The following is a 25633-nucleotide window of genomic DNA, read 5'->3' as shown; positions in this document are numbered from 1 at the left end:
TCTGCAAGGGGATATTGCTGCCTCGTGCTTCATGTGGTCCGTCTCCTGTGAGTCGGGATTTTCGAATCCGACGAGATACTGATAGTTAATTGTACGTTCAGAGCCTCCTAATGACGATAGAACACTCAAATTGCGTCGCGATCCAATACATCGTCCTCTACCTGACTTGTCTCCAAGGGTCAATTGCTGCCTCGGGCACCTTATGATCGTTCTCCTGTGAGTCTAGATTTTCGAATCCAACGCAAAACTAATGGTTAATTGTAACGCTCAGGGCCAACTAATGACGATGGAACACTCAAATTGCGTCGAGTTTCCATACATCGGCCTCCATCCGACTTGTCTCCAAGGGGATATTGCTGCCTCGGGCACCAAATGGTCCGTCTCCTGTGAGTCTAGATTTTTGAATCCGACGCGAAACTGATAGTTAATGGTAAAATTCAGGGCCTCCTAATGACGATGGAACACCCAATTTGCGTCGAGACTCAATACATCGTCCATCAGCCGACTTGTCTCCAAGGGTCTATTGCTACCTCGGGCACCTTAAGGTCGTTCTCCTGTGAGTCTAGATTTTCGAATCCGACGCAAAACTGATAGTTAATTGTAACGTTCAGGGCCTCCTAATGACGATGGAACACTCAAATTGCGTTGAGATTCAATTCATCGACCTTCACCCGACTTGTCTCCAAGGGTCTATTGCTGCCTCGGGCGCCTTATGGTCGTTCTCCTGTGAGTCTAGATTTTCTAACCCGACGCAAAACTGATTGTTAATTGAAACGTTCAGGTCCTCCTAATGACGAAGGAACACTCAAATTGCGTCGAGATTCAATACATCGTCCTCCAGCCGACTTGTATCCAAGGGGATTTAGCTGTCTCGGGCACCATATGATCCTTCTCCTGTGAGACTAGATTTTCGAATCCACCGCTAAAATGACAGTTAATTGTAACGTTCTGCGCCTCCTAATGACGATGGAACACTCAAATTGCGTCGAGAGTCAATAGATCGTCCTCCAGCCGACTTGTCATCAAGGGTCTATTGCTGCCTCGGGCACCTTATCGTCGTTCTCCTGTGAGTCTAGATTTTCGAATCCGACGCAAAAATGATAGTTAATTGTAACGTTCAGAGCCTCCTAATGACGATGGAACACTCGAATTGCGTCGAGAGTCAATACATCGGCCTCCAGCCGAATGTATCCAAGGGGATATTGCTGTCTCGGGCACCATATGATCCTTCTACTGTGTTTCTAGATTTTCGAATCCGACGCTAAAATGATAGTTAATTGTAACGTTCAGGGCCTCCTAATGACAATGGAACACTCAAATTGCGTTGAGATTCAATACATCGGCCTCCAGCCGACTTGTATCCAAGGGGATATTGCTGTCACAAGCACCATATGATCCTTCTCCTGTAAGTCTAGATTTTCGAATCCGACGCTAAAATGATAGTTAATTGCAACGTTCAGCGCCTCGTAATCACGATGGAACACTCAAATTGCGTCGAGATTCAATACATCGTCCTCCAGCCGTCTTGACTCGAGGGGTCTATTGCTGCCTCGTGTACCGTATGGTCGTACTCCTGTGAGTCTAGATTTGCGAATCCGACGCATATCTGATAGTTAATTGTAACGTTCAGCGCCTCCTAAAGACGATGGAACACTCAAATTGCGTCGAGATTCAACACATCGTCCTCCAGCCTACTTGTCACCAAAGTGATATTGCTGCCTCGATCACCATATGGTCCTTCTCCTGTGAGTCTAGATTTTCGAATCCGACGCGAAACTGAAAGTTAACTGTAACGTTCAGGGCCTCCTAATGACGATGGAAGACTCAAATTGCGTCGAGAATCAATACATCGTCCTCCAGCCCACTTGTCTCCAAGGGTATATTGCTGCCTCGGGCACCATATTGTCCTTCTCCTGTGAGTCTAGATTTTCGAATCCAACGCGAAACTCATAGTTAATTGTAACGTTCAGGGCCTCCTAATGACGATGGAGTACTCAACTTGCGTCGCGGTTTAATACATCGTCCTCCAGCGGACTGGTCTCCAGGGGGATGTTGCTGCTTCTGGCACCTTATGGTCCGTGTCCAGTGACTCTAGATTTTCGAATCCGACGAAAAACTGATAGATAATTGTAACAGTCAGGGCCTCCTTGTTACGTTGGAACACTCAAATTGCGTCGCGATCCAATACATCGTCCTTCAGCCGACTTGTCTCCAAGGGTCTATTGCTGCCTCGGGCACCTCATGGTCGTTCCCCTGTGAGTCTAGATTTTTGAATCCGACGCAAAACTGATAGTTAATTGTAATGTTCAGGGCCTCCTAATGACGATGGATCACTCAAATTGCTTCGAGATTCAATACATCGGCCTCCAGCCGACCTTCTCCAAGGGGATATTTTTGCCCTGGGCACCATATGGTCCGTCTCCTGTGAGTCCAGATTTTCGTATCCGACGCAAAAATGTTAGTTAATTGTAACGTTCAGCGCCTCCTAATGACGATGGAACATTCAAATTGCGTCGAGAGTCAAAACATCGGCCTCCAGCCGACTTTTCTGCAAAGCCTCGTTCACCTTATGGTCCGTCTCCAGTGAGTCTAGATTTTCGAATCCGACGAAAAACTGATAGTTAATTGTAACATTCAGGGCCTCCTAATGACGATGGAACACTCAAATTGCGTCGCGATCCAATACATCGTCCTCCAGCCGACTTGTATCTAAGGGGATATTGCTGTCTCGGGCAATATATGATACTTCTCCCATGAGTAGATTTTAGAATCCGACGCTAAAATGATAGTTAATTGTAAAGTTCAGCGCCTCCTAACGACGATGGAACACTCAAAATACGTCGTGATTCAATACATCGGCCTCCAGCCGACTTGTCTCCAAGGGGATATTGCTGCCTGGGGCACCTTATGATCGTTCTCCAGTGAGTCTAGATTTTCGAATCCGACGCAAAATTGATAGTTATTTGTATCGTTCAGGGCCTCCTAATGACGATGGACCACTCATATTGCGTCGAGGTTCAATACATCGTCCTCCAGCTGTCTTGTCTCCAAGGGGATATTGCTGCCTCGGGCACCATATGGTTCTTCTCCTGTGAGTCTAGAATTTCGAATCCGACGCGAAACTGATAGTTAATTGTAACGTTCAGAGCCTCCTAATGACGATGGAGCACTCAAATTGCGCCGCCATTCAATACATGGTCCTCCAGCGGACTAGTCTACAAGGGGATATTGCTGCTTCGGGCACCATATGGTTCTTCTCCTGTGGGTCTAGATTTTCGAATCCGACGCAAAACTGATAGTTAATTGCAACGTTCAGGGCCTCCTAATTATTATGGAACACTCAAATTGCGTCGAGATTCAATACATCGTCCTCCAGCCGACTTGTCTCCAAGGGGATATTGCTGCCTCGGGCACCATATGGTTCTTCTCCTGTGAGTCTAGAATTTCGAATCCGACGCGAAACTGATAATTGTAACGTTCAGAGCCTCCTAATGACGATGGAGCACTCAAATTGCGCCGCCATTCAATACATGGTCCTCCAGCGGACTAGTCTACAAGGGGTATTGCTGCTTCGGGCACCTTATGGTCCGTCTCCAGTGAGTCTAGATTTTCGAAACCGACGAAAAACTGATAGTTGATTGTAACACTCAGGGCCTCCTAGTTACGATGGAACACACAAATTGCGTCGCGATCCAATACATCGTCCTCCTGCCGACTTGTCTCCAAGGGTCTATTGCTGCCTGGGGCACCTTATGATCGTTTTCCTGTGAGTCTAGATTTTTGAATCCGACGCAAAACTGATAGTTAATTGTATCGTTCAGTGCCTCCTAATGACGATGGACCACGCAAATTGCGTCGAGATACAATACATTGTCCTCCAGCCGACTTGTCTCCATGGGGATATTGCTGCCTCGGGCTCCTTATGGTCGCTCTCCTGTGAGTCTAGATTTTCGAATCCGCCGCGAAACTGATTGTTAATTGTAACGTTCAGGGCCTCCTAATGACGATGGAACAATCAAATTGCGTCGAGATTCAATACATCGTCCTCCAGCCGACTTGTCTCCTAGGGTCTTTTGCTGCCTCGGGCACCTTTTGGTCGTTCTCCTGTGAGACTACATTTTCTAATCCGACGCAAAACTGATTGTTAATTGTAACATTCAGGGCCTCCTAATGACTATGGAACACTCAAATTGCGTCGAGATTCAATACATCGTCCTCCAGCCGACTTGTCTCCTAGGGTCTTTTGCTGACTCGGGCACCATATGATACTTCTCCTGTGAGTAGATTTTCGAATCCGACGCTAAAATGATAGTTAATAGTAACGTTCAGCGCATCCTAATGACGATGGAACACTCAAATTGCGTCGAGATTCAATACATCGTCCTTCAGCCGACTTGTCTCCAAGGGGATATTGCTGCCTCGGTCACCATATGGTTCTTCTCCTGTGAGTCTAGATTTTCGAATCCGACGCGAAACTGATAGCTAATTGTAACTTTCAGAGCCTCCTAATGACGATGGAGCTCTCAAATTGCGCCTTGATTCAATACATGGTTCTCCAGCGGATAAGTCCACAAGGGGATATTGATGCTTCGGGCACCTCATGGTCCGTCTCCAGTGAGTCTAGATTTTCGAATCAGACGAAAAACTGATACTTGATTGTTACACTCAGGGCCTCCTAGTTACGATGGAATACACAAATTGCGTCGAGATTCAATACATCGGCATTCAGCCAATTTGTCTCCAAGGGTCTTTTGCTGCCTCGGGCACCTTATGGTCGTTCTCCTGTGAGTCTACATTTTCTAATCCGACGCAAAACTGATTGTTAATTGTAACATGCAGGGCCTCCTAATGACGATGGAATACTCAAATTGCATCGAGATTCAATACATCGTCCTCCAGCCGATTTGTATCCAAGGGGATATTGCTGACTCGGGCACCATATCATCCTTCTCCTGTGAGTAGATTTTCGATTCCGAAGCTAAAATGATAGTTAATAGTAACGTTCAGCGCATCCTACTGACGATGAAACACTCAAATTGCGTCGAGAGTCAATACATCGTCCTCCAGCCGACTTGTCTCCATGGGGATATTGCTGCCTCGGGCTCCTTATGGACGCTCTCCTGTGAGTCTAGATTTTCGAATCCGACGCTAAAATGATAGTTAATTGTAACGTTCAGCGCCTCCTAATGATGATGGAACACTCAAAATGTGTCGAGATTCAATACATCGTCCTTCAGCCGACTTGTCCCCAAGGGGATATTGCTGCCTCGGTCACCATATGGTTCTTCTCCTGTGAGTCTAGATATTCGAATCCGACGCGAAACTGATAGTTAATTGTAACGTTCAGAACCTCCTAATGACGATGGAGCACTCAAATTGCGTCGAGATTCAATACATCGGCCTCCAGCCGACTTGTCTCCAAGGGGATATCGCTGCCTCGGGCACCACATGGTCCGTCTCCGGTGATTCTACGTTTTCGAATCCGACGCAAAACTCATAGTTAATTGTAACGTTCAGGGCCTCCTATTGGCGATAGAACACTCAAATTGCGTCGAGATTCAATACATCGACCTCCAGCCGACTTGTCTCCAAGGGTCTATTGCTGCCTCGGGCACCTTATTGTCGTTCTCCTGTGAGCCTAGATTTTCGAATCCGACGCAAAAAGGATAGTTAATTGTAACGTTCAGGGCCTTCTAATGACGATGGAACACTCAAATTGCGTCGAGATTCAATACATCGGCCTCCAGCCGACTTGTCTCCAAGGGGATATCGCTGCCTCGGGCACCACATGGTCCGTCTCCGGTGATTCTACGTTTTCGAATCCGACGCAAAACTCATAGTGAATTGTAACGTTCAGGGCCTCCTATTGGCGATGGAACACTCAAATTGCGTCGAGATTCAATACATCGACCTCCAGCCGACTTGTCTCCAAGGGTCTATTGCTGCCTCGGGCACCTTATGGTCGTTCTCCTGTGAGCCTAGATTTTCGAATCCGACGCAAGAAGGATAGTTAATTGTAACGTTCAATGCCTTGTAATGACGATGGAACACTCAAATTGCGTCGAGATTCAATACATCGGCCTGCAGCCGATTTGTCTCCAAGTGTCTGTTGCTGCCTCGGGTACCTTATGGTCGTTCTCCTCTGAGTTTAGATTATCGAATCCGACGCAAAAATGATAGTTAATTGTAACGTTTAGGGCCTCCTAATGACGATGGAACACTCAAATTGCGTCGAGATTCAATACATCGGCCTCCAGCCCACTTGTCTCCAAGGGGTATATTGCTGTCTCCAACACCGTATGAACTTCTCCTGTGAGTAGATTTTCGAATCCGAAGCTGAAATGATTGTTAATTGTAACGTTCAGGGCCTCCTAATGCTGATGGAACACTCAAATTGCGTCGAGATTCAATACATCGGCCTCCAGCCGACTTGTCTCCAAGGGGATATTGTAGTCTCGTGCACCATATGATCCTTCTCCTGTTAATAGATTTTCGAATCCGACGCTAAAATGATAGTTAACTGTAACGTTCAGGGCCTCCTAATGCCGATGGTACACTCAAATTGCGTCGAGATTCAATACATCTTCCTCCAGCCGACTTGTCTCCAAGGGTCTGTTGCTGCCTCGGGCACCTTATGGTCGTCCTCCTGTAAGTTTAGATTATCGAATCCGACGCAAAAATGATAGTTAATTGTAACGTTTAGGCCCTCCTAATGACGATAGAAGACTCGAATTGCGTCGAGATTCAATACATCGACCTCCAGCCAATTTGTCTCGAAGGGGATATTGCTGCCTCGGGCACCAAATGGTCCGTCTGCTGTGAGTCTAGATTTTCGAATCCGACGAAAAACTGATAGTTCATTGTAACGTTCAGGGCCTCCTAATGACGATGGAACTCTCAAATTGCGTCGAGATTCAATACATCTTCCGCCAGCCGACTTGTCTCCAAGGGTCTATTGCTGCCTCGGGCACCTTATGGTCGTTCTCCTGTGAGTCTAGATTTTCGAATGCGACGCAAAAAGGATAGTTAATTGTAACGTTCTGGGCCTTCTAATGACGATGGAACACTCAAATTGCGTCGAGATTCAATACATCGGCCTCCAGCCGACTTGTCTCCAAGGGGATATCGCTGCCTCGGGCACCACATGGTCCGTCTCCGGTGATTCTACGTTTTCGAATCCGACGCAAAACTCATTGTTAATTGTAACGTTCAGGGCCTCCTATTGGCGATGGAACACTCAAATTGCGTCGAGATTCAATACATCGACCTCCAGCCGACTTGTCTCCAAGGGTCAATTGCTGCCTCGGGCACCTTATGGTCGTTCTCCTGTGAGCCTAGATTTCTGATTCCGACGCAAAAAGGATAGTTAATTGTAACGTTCAGGGCCTTGTAATGACGATGGAACACTCAAATTGCGTCGAGATTCAATACATCGGCCTCCAGCCGACTTGTCTCCAAGGGTCTGTTGCTGCCTCGGGCACCTTATGGTCGTTCTCCTGTGAGTTTAGATTATCGAATCCGACGCAAAAATGATAGTTAATTGTAACGCTTAGGGCCTCTTAATGACGATGGAACACTCAAATTGCGTCGAGATTCAATACATCGGCCTCCAGCCGACTTGTCTCCAAGGGTCTGTTGCTGCCTCGGGCACCTTATGGTCTTTCTCCTGTGAGTTAAGATTATCGAATCCGACGCAAAAATGATAGTTAATTGTAACGTTTAGGGCCTCCTAATGACGATGGGACACTCAAATTGCGTCGAGATTCAATACATCGTCCTCCAGCCGTCTTGTCTCCATGGGGATATTACTGCCTCCGGCCTCTTATGTTCGCTCTCATGTGAGTCTAGATTTTCGAATCCGACGCGAAACTGATTGTTAATTGTAACGTTCAGGGCTTCCTAATGACGATGGAACACTCAAATTGCCTCGAGATTCAATACATCGGCATTCAGCCGATTTGTCTCCAAGGGTCTATTGCTGCCTCGGGCACCGTATGGTCGTTCCCCTGTGAGTCAACATTTTAGAATCCGACGCAAAACTGATAGTTAAATGTAATGCTCAGGGCCTCTTAATGACGATGAAACACTCAAATTGCGTCGAGAGTCAATACATCTTACTCCAGCCGACTTGTCTACAAGGGGATAATGCTGCCTCGGGCCTCATGTGGTCCGTCTCCTGTGAGTCTAGATTTTCGAAACCGACGCAAAAATGATAGTGAATAGTAACGTTCAGCGCCTCCTGATGACGAAAGAACTCTCAAATTGCGTCGAGGTTCAATACATCGTCCTCCAGCTGATTTGTCTCCAAGGGTCTGTTGCTGCCTCGGGCACCTTATGGTCGTTCTCCTGTGAGTTTAGATTATCGAATCCGACGCAAAAATGATAGTTAATTGTAACGTTCAGGGCCTTGTAATGACGATGGAACACTCAAATTGCGTCGAGATTCAATACATCGGCCTCCAGCGGACTTGTCTCCAAGGGGATATTGCTGTCTCGGGCACCATATGATCCTTCTCCTGTGAGTCTAGATTTTCGAATCCGACGCAAAAATGATAGTGAATAGTAACGTTCAGCGCCTCCTGATGACGAAAGAACTCTCAAATTGCGTCGAGGTTCAATACATCGTCCTCAAGCTGATTTGTCTCCAAGGGGATATTGCTGCCTCGGGCACCAAATGGTCCGTCTCCTGTGAGTCTGGATTTTTGAATCCGCCGCGAAACTGATAGTTAATTGTAATGTTCAGGGCCTCCAAATGACGATGGAGCACTCAAATTGCGTCGCGATTCAATACATCGTCCTCCAGCGGACTGGTCTCCAAGGGTCAATAGCTGCCACGGGCACCTTGTGATCGTTCTCCTGCGAGTCTAGATTTTCGAAACCGACGCAAAACTGTTTGTTAATTGTAACGTTCAGGGCCACTTAATGACGATGGAACACTCAAATTGAGTCGAGATTCAATACATCGACCTCCAGCCGACTTGTCTCCAAGGGTCTATTGCTGCCTCGGGCACCTTATGGTCGTTCTCCTGTGAGGCTAGATTTTCGAATCCGACGCAAAAATGATAGTTAATTGTAACGTTCAGGGCCTCCTAATGCCGATGGAACACTCAAATTGCGTCGAGATTCAATACATCTTCCTCCAGCCGACTTGTCTACAAGGGGATATTGCTGCCTCGGGCTCCATGTTGTCCGTCTCCTTTGAGTCTAGATTTTCGAATCCAACGCGAAACTGATAGTTAATTGTAAGGTTCAAGGCCTCCTGATGACGATGGAACACTCACATTGCGTCGAGATTCAATATATCGGCCTCCAGCCCACTTTCTCCAAGGGTCTATGGCTGCCTCGGGCACCTTATGGTCGTTCTCCTGTGAGTCTAGATTTTCGAATCCGACGCAAAAATGATAGTTAATTGTAACGTTCAGGGCCTCCTAATGCCGATGGAAAACTCAAATTGCGTCGAGATTCAATACATCGGCCTCCAGCCGACTTGTCTCCAAGGGTCTGTTGCTGCCTCGTGCACCTTATGGTCGTTCTCCTGTGAGTTTAGATTTTCGAATCCGACGCGAAACTGATTGTTAATTGTAACGTTCAGGGACTCCTAAAGACGATGGAACACTCAAATTGCGTCGATATTCAATACATCGGCCTCCAGTCGATTTGTCTCCAAGGGGTATATTGCTGTCTCAAACACCGTATGAACTTCTCCTGTGAGTAGATTTTCGAATCCGACGCTAAAATGATTGTTAATTGTAACGTTCAGGGCCTCCTAATGCCGATGGAACACACAAATTGCGTCGAGATTCAATACATCGGCCTCCAGCCGACTTGTCTCCAAGGGTCTGTTGCTGCCTCGGGCACCTGATGGTCGTTCTCCTGTGAGTCTAGATTTTCGAATCCGACGCAAAAATGATAGTTAATTGTAACGTTCAGGGCCTTGTAATGACGATGGAACACTCAAATTGCGTCGAGAGTCAATACATCGACCTCCAGTCGACTTGTACCCAAGTTGATATTGCAGTCTCGTGCACCATATGATCCTTCTCCTGTTAATAGATTTTCGAATCCGACGCTAAAATGATAGTTAACTGTAACGTTCAGGGCCTCCTAATGCCGATGGAACACTCAAATTGCGTCGAGATTCAATACATCGGCCTCCAGCCGACTTGTCTCCAAGGGTCTATTGCTGCCTCGGGCACCTTATGGTAGTTCTCCTGTGAGTATAGATTTTCGAATCCGACACTAAAATGATAGTTAATTGTAACGTTCAGGGCCTTGTAATGACGATGGAACACTCAAATTGCGTCGAGATTCAATACATCGGCCTCCAGCCGACTTGTCTCCAAGGGTGTGTTGCTGCCTCGGGCACCTTATGGTCGTTCTCCTGTGAGTTTAGATTATCGAATCCGACGAAACAATGATTGTTAATTGTAACGTTTAGGCCCTCCTAATGACGATGGAACACTCAAATTGCGTCGAGATTCAATTCATCGGCCTCCAGCCGACTTGTCTCCAAAGGGATATTGCTATCTCGGGCACAATATGATCCTTCTCCTGTGAGTCTGGATTTTCGAATCCGACGCAAAAATGATAGTGAATTGTAACGTTCAGCGCCTCCTAATGACGATAGAAGACTCAAATTGCGTCGAGATTCAATACATCGACCTCCAGCCGATTTGTCTCCAAGGGGATATTGCTGCCTCGGGCACCAAATGGTCCGTCTGCTGTGAGTCTAGATTTTCAAATCCGACGAAAAACTGATAGTTAATTGTAACATTCAGGGCCTCCTAATGACGATGGAACACTCAAATTGCGTCGCGATCCAATACATCGTCATCCAGCCGACTTGTTTCCAAGGTTCTAATGCTGCCTCGGGCACCGAATGGTCTTTCTCTTGTAAGTCTACATTTTCGAATCCGACGCAAAAATGATAGTTCATTGTAACGTTCAGGGCCTTCTAATGACGATGGAACACTCAAATTGCGTCGAGATTCAATACATCGTCCTCCAGCCGACTTGTCTCCAAGGGTCTATTGCTGCCTCGGGCACCTTATGGTCGTTCTCCCGTGAGTCTAGATTTTCGAATCCGACGCAAAAATGATAGTTAATTGTAACGTTCAGGGCCTTCTAATGACGATGGAACACTCAAATTGCGTCGAGATTCAATACATCGTCCTCCAGCCGACTTGTCTCCAAGGGGATATCGCTGCCTCGGGCACCACATGGTCCGTCTCCAGTGATTCTACGTTTTCGAATCCGACGCAAAACTCATAGTTAATTGTAACGTTCAGGGCCTCCTATTGGTTATGGAACACTCAAATTGCGTCGAGATTCAATACATCGACCTCCAGCCGACTTGTCTCCAAGGGTCTATTGCTGCCTCGGGCACCTTATTGTCGTTCTCCTGTGAGTCTAGATTTTCGAATCCGACGCAAAAAGGATAGTTAATTGTAACGTTCAGGGCCTTGTAATGAAGATGGAACACTCAAATTGCGTCGAGATTCAATACATCGGCCTCCAGCCGACGTGTCTCCAAGTGTCTGTTGCTGCCTCGGGCACCTTATAGTCGTTCTCCTGTGAGTTTAGATTGTCGAATCCGACGAAAAAATGATAGTTAATTGTAACGTTCAGGGCCTCCTAATGACGATGGAACTCTCAAATTGCGTCGAGATTCAATACATCGTCCTCCAGCCGACTTGTCTCCAAGGGTCTATTGCTGCCTCGGGCACCTTATGGTCGTTCTCCCGTGAGTCTAGATTTACGAATCCGACGCAAAAATGATAGTTAATTGTAACGTTCAGGGCCTTCTAATGACGATGGAACACTCAAATTGCGTCGAGATTCAATACATCGTCCTCCAGCCGACTTGTCTCCAAGGGGATATCGCTGCCTCGGGCACCACATGGTCCGTCTCCAGTGATTCTACGTTTTCGAATCCGACGCAAAACTCATAGTTAATTGTAACGTTCAGGGCCTCCTATTGGCGATGGAACACTCAAATTGCGTCGAGATTCAATACATCGACCTCCAGCCGACTTGTCTCCAAGGGTCTATTGCTGCCTCGGGCACCTTATTGTCGTTCTCCTGTGAGTCTAGATTTTCGATTCCGACGCAAAAAGGATAGTTAATTGTAACGTTCAGGGCCTTGTAATGAAGATGGAACACTCAAATTGCGTCGAGATTCAATACATCGGCCTCCAGCCGACGTGTCTCCAAGTGTCTGTTGCTGCCTCGGGCACCTTATAGTCGTTCTCCTGTGAGTTTAGATTGTCGAATCCGACGCAAAAATGATAGTTAATTGTAAGGTTGAGGGCCTCCTAATGACGATGGAACACTCACATTGCGTCGAGATTCAATACATTGGCCTCCAGCCGACTTGTCTCCAAGGGTCTGTTGCTGCCTCGGGCACCTTATGGTCGTTCTCCTGTGAGTTTAGATTTTCGAATCCGACGCGAAACTGATAGTTAATTGTAACTTTCAGGGACTCCTAAAGACGATGGAACATTCAAATTGGGTCGATATTCAATTTATCGGCCTCCAGTCGATTTGTCACCAAGGGGTATATTGCTGTCTCGAGCACCGTATGAACTTCTCCTGTGAGTAGATTTTCGAATCCGAAGCCAAAATGATTGTTAATTGTAACGGTCAGGGCCTCCTAATGACGATGGAACTCTCAAATTGCGTCGAGATCCAATACATCGTCCTCCTACCGACTTGTCTCCAAGGGTCAATAGCTGCCACGGGCACCATGTGATCGTTCTGCTGTGAGTCTAGATTTTCGAACCCGACGCAAAACTGATTGTTAATTGTAACGTTCAGGGCCACCTAATGACGATGGAACACTCAAATTGAGTCGAGATTCAATACATCGACCTCCAGCCGTCTTGTCTCCAAGCGGATATTGCTGCCTCGGGCTCCATGTGGTCCGTCTCCTGTGAGTCTAGATTTTCGAATCCGACGCGAAACTGATAGTTAATTGTAACGTTCAGGGCCTCCTAATTACGATGGAACACTCAAATTGCGTCGCGATCCAATACATCGTCCTCCAGCCGACTTGTCTCCAAGGTTCTGATGCTGCCTCGGGCACCTAATGGTCGTTCTCTTGTAAAACTAGATTTTCGAATCCGACGCAAAACTGATAGCTCATTATTACGTTCAGGGCGACCTGATGACGATGGTTCACTCAAATTGCGTCGATATTCAATACATCGGCCTCCAGTCGATTTGTCTCCAAGGGGTTTATTGCTGTCTCGAGCACCGTATTAATTTCTCCTGTGAGTAGATTTTCGAATCCGACGCTAAAATGATTGTTAATTGTAACGTTCAGGGCTTCCTAATGACGATGGAACACTCAAATTGCCTCGAGATTCAATACATCGGCCTCCAGCCGACTTGTCTCCTATGGTCTGTTGCTGCCTCGGGCACCTTATGGTCTTTCTCCTGTAAGTCTAGATTTTCGAATCCGACGATAAAATGATAGTTAATTGTAACGCTCAGGGCCTCCTAATGACGATGGAACACTCAAATTGCTACGAGATTCAATACAACGCCCTCCAGCCGACTTGTCTCCAAGGGTCTATTGCTGCCTCGGGCACCAAATGGTCGTTCTCCTGTGAGTCTAGATTTTCGAATCCGACGCAAAAATGATAGTGAATAGTAACGTTCAGCGCCTCCTGATGACGATAGAACTCTCAAATTGCGTCGAGATTCAATACATCGTCTTCCAACTGATTTGTCTCCAAGGGGATATTGCTGCCTCGGGCACCAAATGGTCCGTCTCCTGTGAGTCTGGAATTTTGAATCCGACGCGAAACTGATAGTTAATTGTAAGGTTGAGGGCCTCCAAATGACGATGGAGTACTCAAATTGCGTCGAGATTCAATACATCTGCCTCCAGCCGACTTGTCTCCAAATGTCTATTGCTGCCTCGGGCACCTTACGGTCGTTCTCCTGTGAGTCTAGATTTTCGAATCCGACCCAAAAATGATAGTTAATTGAAACGTTCAGGGCCTCCTATTGGCGATGGAACACTCAAATTGCGTCGAGATTCAATACATCGGCCTCCAGCCGACTTGTCTCATATGGTCTGTTGCTGCCTCGGGCACCTTATGGTCTTTCTCCTGTGAGTCTAGATTTTCGAATCCGACGATAAAATGATAGTTAATTGTAACGTTCAGGGCCTTGTAATGACGATGGAACACTCAAATTGCGTCGAGATTCAATACATCGGCCTCCAGCCGACTTGTCTCCAAGAGTCTGTTGCTGCCTCGGGCACCTTATGGTCGTTCTCCTGTGAGTTTAGATTTTCGAATTCGACGCGAAACTGATAGTTAATTGTAAGGTGCAGGGCCTCCTAATGACGGTGGAACACTCAAATTGCGTCGAGATTCAATACATCGGCCTCCAGCAGACTTGTCTCCAAGAGGATATTGCTGTCTCGGGCACCATATGATCCTTCTCCTGTTAGTCTAGATTTTCGAATCCGACGCAAAAATGATAGTTAATTGTAACGTTCAGGGTCTTCTAATGACGATGGAACACTCAAATTGCGTCGAGATTCAATACATCGGCCTGCAGCCGACTTGTCTACAAGGATCTGTTGCTGCCTCGGGCACCTTATTGTCGTCCTCCTGTGAGTCTAGATTTTCGAATCCGACGTTAAAATGATAGTTAATTGTAACGTTCAGGGCCTCCTAATGACGATGGAACTCTCAAATTGCGTCGAGATACAATACATCGTCCTCCAGCCGACTTGTCTCCAAGGGTCTATTGCTGCCTCGGGCACTTTATGGTCGTTCTCCTGTGAATCTAGATTTTCGAATCCGACGCAAAAATGATAGTTATTGGTAACGTTCAGGGCCTTCTAATGACGATGGAACACTCAAATTGCGTCGAGATTCAATACATCGGCCTCCAGCCGACTTGTCTCCATGGGGATATTACTGCCTCCGGCCTCTTATGCTCGCTCTCATGTGAGTCTAGATTTTCGAATCCGTCGCGAAACTGATAGTTAATTTCAACGTTCAGGGCCTCCTAATGACGATGGACCACTCAAATTGCGTCGCGATTCAATACATCGTCCTCCAGCCGACTTGTCTCCAAGGGTCTATTGCTGCCTCGGGCACCTTATGGTCGTTCTCCTGTGAGTCTAGATTTTCGAATCCGACGCAAAAATGATAGTTAATTGTAACGTTCAGGGCCTTGTAATGACGATGGAACACTCAAATTGCGTCGAGATTCAATACATCGGCCTCCAGCCGACTTGTCTCCAAGGGTCTGTTGCTGCCTCGGGCACCTTATGGTCGTTCTCCTGTGAGTTTAGATTATCGAATCCGACGCAAAAATGATAGTTAATTGTAACGTATAGGGCGTCCTAATGACGATGGAACACTCAAATTGCGTCGAGATTCAATACATCGGCCTCCAGCCGACTTGTCTCCTAGGGTCATTTGCTGCCTCGGGTACCTTATGGTCGTTCTCCTGTGAGTCTAGATTTTCGAATCCGACGCAAAAATGATAGTTAATTGTAACGTTCAGGGCCTCCTAATGCCGATGGAACACACAAATTGCGTCGAGATTCTATACATCGGCCTCCAGCCGACTTGTCTCCAAGGGTCTGTTGCTGCCTCGGGCACCTTATGGTCGTTCTCCTGTGAGTTTTGATTTTCGAATCCGAAGCGAAACTGATAGTTAATTGTAACGTTCAGGGACTCCTAAAGCCGATGGAACACTCAAATTGCGTCGATATTTAATACATCGGCCTCCAGTCGATTTGTCTCCAAGGGGTATACTGCTGTCTCGAGCACCGTATGAACTTCTCCTGTGAGTAGATTTTCGAATCCGACGCTGAAATGATTGTTAATTGTAATGTTCAGGGCCACCTAATGACGATGGAACACTCAAATTGCGTCAAGAATCAATACATCGGTTTCCAGGAGACTTGTCTCCAAGGGTCTATTGATGCCTCGGGCACCTTATGGTCGTTCTCCTGTGAGTCTAGATTTTCGAATCCGACGCATAAATGATAGTTAATTGTAACGTTCAGGGACTCCTAATGACGATGGATCACTCAAATTGCTTCGAGAGTCAATACATCGACCTCCAGTCGACTTGTATCCAAGAGGATATTGCAGTATCGTGCACAATATGATCCGTCTCCTGTTAGTAGATTTTCGAATCCGACGCTAAAATGATAGTTAACTGTAACGTTCAGGGCCTCCTAATGCCGATGGAACACTCAAATTGCGTCGAGATTCAATACATCGGCCTCCAGCCGACTTGTCTCCAAGGGTCTATTGCTGCCTCGGCCACCTTATGGTCGTTCTCCTGTGAGTCTAGATTTTCGAATCCGACGGAAAAATGATAGTTAATTGTAACGTTCAGGGCTTTGTAATGACGATGGAACACTCACATTGCGTCGAGATTCAATACATCGGCCTCCAGCCGACTTGTCTCCAAGGGTCTGTTGCTGCCTCGGACACCTTATAATCGTTCTCCTGTGAGTTTAGATTATCGAATCCGACGCAGAAATGATAGTTAATTGTAACGTTTAGGGCCTCCTAATGACGATGGGACACTCAAATTGCGTCGAGATTCAAGACATCGGCCTCCAGCCGACTTGTCTCCAAGGGTCTGTTGCTGCCTCGGGCACCTTATGGTCGTTCTCCTGTGAGTTTTGCTTTTGGAATCCGACGCGAAACTGATAGTTAGTTGTAACGTTCAGGGACTCCTAAAGACGATGGAACACTCAAATTGCGTCGATATTCAATACATCGGCCTCCAGTCGCTTTGTCTATAAGGGGTATATTGTTGTCTCGAGCACCGTATGAACTTCTCCTGTGAGTAGATTTTCGAATCAGACGCTAAAATGATTGTTAATTGTAACTTTCAGGGCCTCCTAATGCCGATGGAACACTCAAATTGCGTCGAGATTCAATACATCGGCCTCCAGCCGACTTGTCTCCTAGGGTCTTTTGCTGCCTCGGGTACCTTATGGTCGTTCTCCTGTGAGTCTAGATTTTCGAATCCGACGCAAAAAAGATAGTTAATTGTAACGTTCAGGGCCTCCTAATGCCGATGGAACACACAAATTGCGTCGAGATTCTATACATCGGCCTCCAGCCAACTTGTCTCCAAGGGTCTGTTGCTGCCTCGGGCACCTTATGGTCGTTCTCCTGTGAGTTTTGATTTTCGAATCCGACGCGAAACTGATAGTTAATTGTAACGTTCAGGGACTCCTAAAGCCGATGGAACACTCAAATTGCGTCGATATTTAATACATCGGCCTCCAGTCGATTTGTCTCCAAGGGGTATACTGCTGTCTCGAGCACCGTATGAACTTCTCCTGTGAGTAGATTTTCGAATCCGACGCTGAAATGATTGTTAATTGTAACGTTCAGGGCCACCTAATGACGATGGAACACTGAAATTGCGTCAAGAATCAATACATCGGTTTCCAGGAGACTTGTCTCCAAGGGTCTATTGATGCCTCGGGCACCTTATGGTCGTTCTCCTGTGAGTCTAGATTTTCGAATCCGACGCATAAATGATAGTTAATTGTAACGTTCAGGGACTCCTAATGACGATGGATCACTCAAATTGCTTCGAGAGTCAATACATCGACCTCCAGTCGACTTGTATCCAAGAGGATATTGCAGTATCGTGCACAATATGATCCGTCTCCTGTTAGTAGATTTTCGAATCCGACGCTAAAATGATAGTTAACTGTAACGTTCAGGGCTTTGTAATGACGATGGAACACTCAAATTGCGTCGAGATTCAATACATCGGCCTCCAGCCGACTTGTCTCCAAGGGTCTGTTGCTGCCTCGGACACCTTATAATCGTTCTCCTGTGAGTTTAGATTATCGAATCCGACGCAGAAATGATAGTTAATTGTAACGTTTAGGGCCTCCTAATGACGATGGGACACTCAATTTGCGTCGAGATGCAAGACATCGGCCTCCAGCCGACTTGTCTCCAAGGGTCTGTTGCTGCCTCGGCCACCTTATGGTCGTTCTCCTGTGAGTCTAGATTTTCGAATCCGACGCGAAAGTGATAGTTATTTTCCAATCCGACTTAAAAATGATAGTTAATTGTAACGTTCAGGGCCTCCTAATGCCGATGGAACACTCAAATTGCGTCGAGATTCAATACATCGGCCTCCAGCGGACTTGTCTCCAAGGGGATATTGCTGTCTCGGGCACCATATGATAATTCTCCTGTTAGTAGATTATTGAATCCGACGCTAAAATGATAGTTAACTGTAACGTTCAGGGCCTCCTAATGCCGATGGAACACTCAAATTGTGTCGAGATTCAATACATCGGCCTCCAGCCGACTTGTCTCCAAGGGTCTATTGCTGCCTCGGGCACCTTATGGTCGTTCTCCTGTGAGTCTAGGTTTTCGAATCCGACGCAAAAACGATAGTTAATTGTAACGTTCAGGGCCTTGTAATGACGATTGAACACTCAAATTGCGTCGAGATTCAATACATCGGTCTCCAGCCGACTTGTCTCCAAGGGTCTATTGCTGCCTCGGGCACCTTATGGTCGTTCTCCTGTGAGTCTAGATTTGCGAATCCGACGCAAAAATGATAGTTAATTGCAACGTTCAGGGCCTCCTATTGCCGATGGAACACTCAAATTGCGTCGAGATTCAATACATCGGCCTCCAACCGACTTGTCTCCTATGGACTGTTGCTGCCTCGGGCACCTTATGGTCGTTCTCCTGTGAGTCTAGATTTTCGAATCCGACGCAAAAATGATAGTTAATTGTAACGTTCAGGGCCTTGTAATGACGATGGAGCACTCAAATTGCGTCGAGATTCAATACATCGGCCGCCAGCCGACTTGTCTCCAAGGGATTGTTGCTGCCTCGGGCACCTTATGGTCGTTCTCCTGTGAGTATAGATTATCGAATCCGACGCAAGAATGATAGTTAATTGTAACGTTTAGGGCCTGCTAATGACGATGGAACACTCAAATTGCGTCGAGATTCAATACATCGGCCTCCAGCCGACTTGTCTCCAAGGGTCTGTTGCTGCCTCGGGCACCTTATGGTCGTTCTCCTGTGAGTTTAGATTATCGAATCCGACGCAAAAATGATAGTTAATTGTAACGTTCAGGGCCTCCTAATGCCGATGGAACTCTCAAATTGCGTCGAGATTCAATACATCGCCCTCCAGCCGACTTGTCTCGAATGGTCTATTGCTGCCTCGGGCACCTTATGGTCGTTCTCTTGTAAGTCTAGATTTTCGAATCCGACGCAAAAATGATAGTTAATTGTAACTATCACGGCCTCCTAATGCCGATGGAACACTCAAATTGCGTCGAGATTCAATACATCGCCCTCCAGCCGACTTGTCTCCAAGGGGATATCGCTGCCTCGGGCACCACATGGTCCGTCTCCGGTGATTCTACGATTTCGAATCCGACGCAAAACTCATAGTTAATTTTAACGTTCAGGGCCTCCTAATGACGATGGAACATTCAAATTGCGTCGAGATTCAATACATCGGCCTCCAGCGGACTTGTCTCCAAGGGGATATTGCTGTCTCGGGCACCATATGATAATTCTCCTGTTAGTAGATTTTCGAATCCGACGCTAAAATGATAGTTAACTGTAACGTTCAGGGCCTCCTAATACCGATGGAACACTCAAATTGCGTCGAGATTCAATACATCGGCCTCCAGACGACTTGTCTCCAAGGGTCTATTGCTGCCTCGGGCACCTTATGGTCGTTCTCCTGTGAGTCTAGATTTTCGAATCCGACGCAAAAATGATAGTTAATTGTAACGTTCAGGGCCTTGTAATGACGATTGAACACTTAAATTGCGTCGAGATTCAATACATCGGTCTCCAACCGACTTGTCTCCAAGGGTCTGTTGCTGCCTCGGGCACCTTGTGGTCGTTCTCCTTTGAGTTTAGATTATCGAATCCGACGCAAAAATGATAGTTAATTGTAACGTTTAGGGCCTCCTATTGGCGATGGAACACTCAAATTGCGTCGAGATTCAATACATCGGCCTCCAGCCGACTTGTCTCCAATGGACTGTTGCTGCCTCGGGCACCTTATGGTCGTTCTCCTGTGAGTCTAGATTTTCGAATCCGACCCAAAAATGATAGTTAATTGTAACGTTTAGGGCCTTGTATTGATGATGGAACACTCAAATTGCGTCGAGATTCAATACATCGGCCTCCAGCCGACTTGTCCCCAAGGGTCTGTTGCTGCCTCGGGCACCTTATGATCGTTCTCCTGTGAGTATAGATTATCGAATCCGACGCAAGAATGATAGTTAATTGTAACGTTTAGGGCCTGCTAATGACGATGGAACACTCAAATTGCGTCGAGATTCAATACATCGGCCTCCAGCCGACTTGTCTCCAAGGGTCTGTTGCTGCCTCGGGCACCTTATGGTCGTTCTCCCGTGAGTTTAGATTATCGAATCCGACGCAAAAATGATAGTTAATTGTAACGTTTAGAGCCTCCTAATGACGATGGAACACTCAAATTGCGTCGAGATTCAATACATCGGCCTCCAGCCGACTTGTCTCCAAGGGTCTGTTGCTGCCTCGGGCACCTTATGGTCGTTCTCCTGTGAGTTTAGATTATCGAATCCGACGCAAAAATGATAGTTAATTGTAACGTTTAGGGCCTCCTAATGACGATGGGACACTCAAATTGCGTCGAGATTCAATACATCGTCCTCCAGCCGACTTGTCTCCATGGGGATATTACTGCATCCGGCCTCTTATGTTCGCTCTCATGTGAGTCTAGATTTTCGAATCCGACTCGAAACTGATTGTTAATTGTAACGTTCAGGGCCTCCTAATGCCGATGGAACTCTCAAATTGCGTCGAGATTCAACACATCGTCCTCCAGCCGACTTGTCTCCAAGGGTCTATTGCTGCCTCGGGCACCTTATGGTCGTTCTCTTGTAAGTCTAGATTTTCGAATCCGACGCAAAAATGATAGTTAATTGTAACGATCACGGCCTCCTAATGACGATGGAACACTCAAATTGCGGCCTCAAGCAAACTTGTCTCCAAGGGTCTATTGCTGCCTCGGGCTCCATATGGTCCGTCTCCTGTGAGTCTAGATTTTCGAATCCGACGCAAAAATGATAGTTAATTGTAACGTTCAGGGCCTTGTAATGCAGATGGAACACTCAAATTGCGTCGAGATTTAATACATCGGCCTCCAGCCGACTTGTCTCCAAGGGTCTGTTGCTGCCACAGGCACCTTATGGTCGTTCTCCTGTGAGTTTAGATTTTCGAATCCGACGCGAAACTGATAGTTAATTGTAAGGTTCAGGGCCTCCTAATGACGATGGAACACTCAAATTGCGTCGAGATTCAATACATCGGCCTCCAGGGGACTTTTCTCCAAGGGGATATTGCTGTCTCGGGCACCATATGATCCTTCTCCTGTGAGTCTAGATTTTCGAATCCGACGCAAAAATGATAGTGAATAGTAACGTTAAGCGCCTCCTGATGACGATAGAACTCTCAAATTTCGTCGAGATTCAATACATCGTCCTCCAGCTGATTTGTCTCCAAGGGGATATTGCTGCCTCGGGAACCTTATGGTCGTTCTCCTGTGAGTCTAGATTTTCGAATCCGACGCAAAAATGATAGTTAATTGTAACGTTCAGGGCCTCCTAATGGCGATGGAGCACTCAAATTGCGTCGCGATTCAATACATCGTCCTCCAGCGGACTGGTCTCCAAGGGTCTAATGCTGCCTCGGGCACCTTATGGTCGTTCTCTTGTAAGTCTAGATTTTCGAATCCGACGCAAAAATGATAGTTTATTGTAACGTTCAGGGCATCCTAATGACGATGGAACTCTCAAATTGCGTCGAGATTCAATACATCGGCCTCCAGCCGACTTGTCTCCAAGGGGATATCGCTGCCTCGGGCACCACATGGTCCGTCTCCGGTGATTCTACGTTTTCGAATCAGACGCAAAACTCATAGTTAATTGTAACGTTCAGGGCCTCCTATTGGCGATGGAAGACTCAAATTGCGTCGAGATTCAAAACATCGACCTCCAGCCGACTTGTCTCCAAGGGTCTAATGCTGCCTCGGGCACCTTATGGTCGTTCTCCTGTGAGTGTAGATTTTCGAATCCGACGCAAAAATGATAGTTAATTGTAACGTTCAGGGCCTTGTAATGACGATGGAACACTCAAATTGCGTCGAGAGTCAATACATTTTCCTCCAGCCGACTTGTCTACAAGGGGATATTGCTGCCTCGGGCTCCATGTGGTCCGTCTCCTGTGAGTCTAGATTTTCGAATCCGACGCGAAACTGATAGTTAATTATAAGGATCAGGGCCTCCTAATGACGATGGAACACTCAAATTGCGTCGAGATTCAATACATCGGCCTCCAGCCGACTTGTCTCCAAGGGGATATTGCTGTCTCGGGCACAATATGATCCTACTCCTGTGAGTCTAGATTTTCGAATCCGTTGCAAAAATGATAGTGAATTGTAACGTTCAGCGCCTCCTAATGACGAAGGAACACTCAAATTGCGTCGAGATTCACTACATCGTCCTCCAGTCGACTTGTCTCCAAGGGGATATCGCTGCCTCGGGCACCACATGGTCCGTCTCCGGTGATTCTACGTTTTCGAATCCGACGCAAAACTCATAGTTATTTGTAAAGTTCAGGGCCTCCTAATCACGATGGAGCACACAAATTGCGTCGCGATTCAATACATCGTCTTCCAGCGGACTTGTCTCCAAGGGGATATTGCTGTCTCGGGCACCATATGATCCTTCTCCTGTGAGTTTAGATTATCGAATCCGACGCAAAAATGATAGTTAATTGTAACGTTTAGGGCCTCCTAATGACGATGGGACACTCAAATTGCGTCGAGATTCAATACATCGTCCTCTAGCCGACTTGTCTCCATGGGGATATTACTGCCTCCGGCCTCTTATGTTCGCTCTCATGTGAGTCTAGATTTTCGATTCCGACGCGAAACTGATTGTTAATTGTTACGTTCAGGGCTTCCTAATGACGATGGAACACTCAAATTGCCTCGAGATTCAATACATCGGCATTCAGCCGATTTGTCTCCAAGGGTCTATTGCTGCCTCGGGCACCGTATGGTCGTTCCCCTGTGAGTCAACATTTTAGAATCCGACGCAAAACTGATAGTTAAATGTAATGCTCAGGGCCTCTGAATGACGATGGAACACTCAAATTGCGTCGAGAGTCAATACATCTTCCTCCAGCCGACTTGTCTACAAGGGGATATTGCTGCCTCGGGCTCCATGTGGTACGTTTCCTGTGAGTCTAGATTTTCGAATCCGACGCGAAACTGATAGTTAATTGTAAGGTTCAGGGCCTCCAAATGACGATGGAGCACTCAAATTGCGTCGAGATTCAATATATCGTCCTCCAGCGGCCTGGTCTCCAAGGGTCAATAGCTGCCACGGGCACCTTGTGATCGTTCAGCTGTGAGTCTAGATTTTCGAACCCGACGCAAAACTGATTGTTAATTGTAACGTTCAGGGCCACCTAATGACGATGGAACACTCAAATTGAGTCGAGATTCAATACATCGACATCTAGCCGACTTGTCTCCAAGGGTCTATTGCTGCCTCGGGCACCTTATGGTCGTTCTCCTGTTAGTGGACTTTCGAATCCCACGCTAAAATGATAGTTAACTGTAACGTTCAGGGCCTCCTAATGCCGATGGAACACTCAAATTGCGTCGAGATACAATACATCGGCCTCCATCCGACTTGTCTCCAAGGGTCTATTGCTGCCTCGGGCACCTTATGGTCGTTCTCCTGTGAGTTTAGATTATCGAATCCGACGCAAAAATGATAGTTAATTGTAACGTTTAGGGGCTCCTAATGCCGATGGAACTCTCAAATTGCGTCGAGATTCAACACATCGTTCTCCAGCCGACTTGTCTCCAAGGGTCTATTGCTGCCTCGGGCACCTTATGGTTGTTCTCTTGTAAGTCTAGATTTTCGAATCCGACGCAAAAATGATAGTTAATTAAAACGATCACGGCCTCCTAATGACGATGGAACACTCAAATTGCGGCCTCCAGCAAACTTGTCTCCAAGGGTCTATTGCTGCCTCGGGCTCCATGTGGTCCGTCTCCTGTGAGTCTAGATTTTCGAATCCGACGCAAAAATGATAGTTAATTGTAACGTTCAGGGCCTTGTAATGACGATGGAACACTCAAATTGCGTCGAGATTTAATACATCGGCCTCCAGCCGACTTGTCTCCAAGGGTCTGTTGCTGCCACAGGCACCTTATGATCGTTCTCCTGTGAGTTTAGATTTTCGAATCCGACGCGAAACTGATAGTTAATAGTAAGGTTCAGGGCCTCCTAATGACGATGGAACACTCAAATTGCGTCGAGATTCAATACATCGGCCTCCAGCGGACTTTTCTCCAAGGGGATATTGCTGTCTCGGGCACCATATGATCCTTCTCCTGTGAGTCTAGATTTTCGAATCCGACGCAAAAATGATAGTGAATAGTAACGTTAAGCGCCTCCTGATAACGATAGAACTCTCAAATTTCGTCGAGATTCAATACATCGTCCTCCAGCTGATTTGTCTCCAAGGGGATATTGCTGCCTCGGGCACCTTATGGTCGTTCTCCTGTGAGTCTAGATTTTCGAATCCGACGCAAAAATGATAGTTTATTGTAACGTTCAGGGCATCCTAATGACGATGGAACTCTCAAATTGCGTCGAGATTCAATACATCGGCCTCCAGCCGACTTGTCTCCAAGGGGATATTGCTGTCTCGGGCACAATATGATCCTACTCCTGTGAGTCTAGATTTACGAATCCGACGCAAAAATGATAGTGAATTGTAACGTTCAGCGCCTCCTAATGACGAAGGAACACTCAAATTGCGTCGAGATTCACTACATCGTCCTCCAGTCGACTTGTCTCCAAGGGGATATCGCTACCTCAGGCACCACATGGTCCGTCTCCGGTGATTGTACGTTTTCGAATCCGACGCAAAACTCATAGTTATTTGTAAAGTTCAGGGCCTCCTAATCACGATGGAGCACACAAATTGCGTCGCGATTCAATACATAGTCTTCCAGCGGACTTGTCTCCAAGGGGATATTGCTGTCTCGGGCACCATATGATCCTTCTCCTGTGAGTTTAGATTATCGAATCCGACGTAAAATGATAGTTAATTGTAACGTTTTAGGGCCTCCTAATGACGATGGGACACTCAAATTGCGTCGAGATTCAATACATCGTCCTCCAGCCGACTTGTCTCCATGGGGATATTACTGCCTCCGGCCTCTTATGTTCGCTCTCATGTGAGTCTAGATTTTCGATTCCGACGCGAAACTGATTGTTAATTGTAACGTTCAGGGCTTCCTAATGACGATGGAACACTCAAATTGCCTCGAGATTCAATACATCGGCATTCAGCCGATTTGTCTCCAAGGGTCTATTGCTGCCTCGGGCACCGTATGGTCGTTCCCCTGTGAGTCAACATTTTAGAATCCGACGCAAAACTGATAGTTAAATGTAATGCTCAGGGCCTCTGAATGACGATGGAACACTCAAATTGCGTCGAGAGTCAATACATCTTCCTCCAGCCGACTTGTCTACAAGGGGATATTGCTGCCT

The sequence above is a fragment of the Schistocerca serialis genome, unplaced genomic scaffold, assembly GCF_023864345.2.
Source record: "Schistocerca serialis cubense isolate TAMUIC-IGC-003099 unplaced genomic scaffold, iqSchSeri2.2 HiC_scaffold_1393, whole genome shotgun sequence".
Taxonomy (NCBI): Eukaryota; Metazoa; Arthropoda; class Insecta; order Orthoptera; family Acrididae; genus Schistocerca; species Schistocerca serialis.
This window is presented reverse-complemented; position numbering follows the sequence as displayed.